Genomic DNA, 2500 nt, shown 5'->3' with positions numbered 1-2500 from the left:
TTATGCATAAGGTACTGTACATTATAATGCATTTCTTCTTTTCACAAATAATTGCAACTAAAGATAAAATGCATTTTACATTGTTTTTGCAACTACAAGAAATATTTGTCAGCACAACTGTTGATAATTCTAATAATAAATCAGCATATTAGAATGATTTCTGAAGATCCTGTGACACTTTATACTGGAGTCATGATGATGGAAATTCAGCTTTGCATCACAGAAATAAATTATATTTTAAAGAATATTAAAATAGAAACCATTATTATATATTGTAATAACATTATGCAAGATTATGTTTTTTTTTTCTGCATAATAAATGCAGTTATTAATAAATGCAGCCTTGATGAGCAGAAGAGACTTCTTTAAAAATCATTACATGTCTCAGTGATCCTAAACTCTTGACCAGTAGTGTATAAAGTAGAAAGTCAGAAAGCAGCTTCCCTGCACTGATGCTGATGAAGCAGAGAATCAGACCATCATCAACAGCAGCAGCAGCTCCCTCTAGTGTTCACAGCTGTGAGAGTGTGTGTGTGTGTGTGTGTGTGTGTGTGTGTGTGTGTGAGAGAGTGTAAGTGTGTGTGTGTGTCTCTGTGTGTGTGTGTGTGTGTGTGTGTGTGAGAGAGAGAGAGAGAGAGTAAGTGTGTGTGTGTGTGTGTGTGTGTGTGTGTGTGTGTGTGATCACCTCCTCTTGATCCAGCAGGTAGAACTGGTCTCCATCTCTGACGCGGAGCTGGCGGCTCCAGCCGGGGGAGTCGTGTGTGTGGCCATTCAGAGGAGTGTGAGGCCGAGAGCATGGAGACACACACCTTCCATCTGCACACACACACACACACACACACACACACACCATCAGCATATACAGAACACAACACTTACTTCACACAGTATTATTCAAAATCCACTAAAACACAAGAGCACACTTCTGTCTTAATATTTGAGTGAATTTTGAATATTATTTGATACTAATATATAAAAATGTGCCCTTTTAGCAGACAAAGTAGTTCTGGTAGATTTTGGAACTGATGCACAGAAAAACCAACAGCTATTGGCCCGAAGCTGAGAATCTTAAAATAGAGAACAATTGTCATATTTATATTTAAAAATAAAATAACAAAGTACTAGTAAACCCTTGACCTTTATATTCAGAAAAGGTTGACCATCAGCCTCCGGAGATGAAACCGCATAATACATGAGCTGTTTTATTTGATCAGAATCAGACGTTTCAGGTTTTTGTGACTCTGTAAGAAAAGTGTATGTCTAAACAGTAGAAAAACCTGCTGTTGTTTGATAAATTAATGAAGCAATTAAAAATATGTGATGTTGCTGTGAGAGCAGAAAGGAGGTGTGCACTAGAATGAATGAACTGAGCAGATGACGTGTGACTGAATACAGCTCAGAGGTCACGACCTGCGGCCAGCGACTCTAACACCTGAGAAACTCCACGAGGAAAGAGCGTGCACTGTTTCTGGACAGCGGAGCATCTGACCAATCACAGACACAGCGCACAGGACACGCTTTCATGCTGAAATACCGCTGTGCAACACTATTTTATAGCATTAACAGACATATACATTTAATACATCAATTAATTTAATATTTAAAATAAAAATAAATATATATAATCAGTAAAATATATCAATTAATTAATTTTCAAGAAATAAAAATATAAATTACATTTATAAATTAAATAACATAAAAATTACTCTAATAAGCAATAAAAATATAAATGAAATATATAAATGGCATGAAAAAAATAATTACAAAAAATAAAAATATAAAATAAATAAAAAAAAAAATTATAAAAAAAAAAAAATTACAAAAAAAATTTTATTAATGAAATGAAATATATCAATTAAAATTTTAAAAACTAAAAAAAAAAAAAAAAAAAAAAAGCAAAAAAATAATAATAATAATGAGATGAAACGTATCAATAAAATAAAAACTAGAAAAGGCTGCAGATTTATCCTAAACGACGCAGCAGTAAGTATATGTGAGCGCTGCCGTGTGATTGGTCAGAGCGAGAGGTCGAGACCTGCAGGGCATCATGGGATTGATGACTCAAAACCCTTCAGAAACACGGATAGTGAACTATTTCTGGAAGACGGATCTCGTCCAGAGAGAAGCGCAAACACCGACGAATGTAAAACTCATCCTGACGCTGGCTTTTGTGTCCTGATCGCCCCCACAGCGAGAGAGAGAGAGAGAGAGAGAATATTGATTGAGAGAAACCAGCATCCAGTGAATATACGGCTAACTCACACCAAACCCACCAAACACACGTGACTGTAGATAATGCTGAATCCAGTTATTCAGTTTAGTAGTTACATAAATACAGAAATAATACATAACCTTTACTATATCATATATCTTTATATGTATCCATATGTTTTAATGTCATTCTTCTAATATTACTTGTTCAAAGGTTATTTCAATTGCTGTATTGTTCCAAATTACACTGTTGTATATGCAGCCGTGTTCTTGATATCGACGATGCATC

At 35.0% G+C, this 2500-nt stretch overlaps 1 pseudogene; it reads right to left on the bottom strand.

The window, feature by feature from the left end:
* LOC109058809 overlaps positions 1–2500 on the bottom strand; it is a 726037-nt pseudogene that overhangs the window by 710389 nt on the left and 13148 nt on the right.

The sequence above is a fragment of the Cyprinus carpio genome, chromosome B19 (assembly GCF_018340385.1).
Source record: "Cyprinus carpio isolate SPL01 chromosome B19, ASM1834038v1, whole genome shotgun sequence".
NCBI classification, from domain to species: Eukaryota; Metazoa; Chordata; class Actinopteri; order Cypriniformes; family Cyprinidae; genus Cyprinus; species Cyprinus carpio.
The sequence above is the reverse complement of the archived record's forward strand: the minus strand, read 5'-3'. Positions and strand labels throughout refer to the sequence as shown.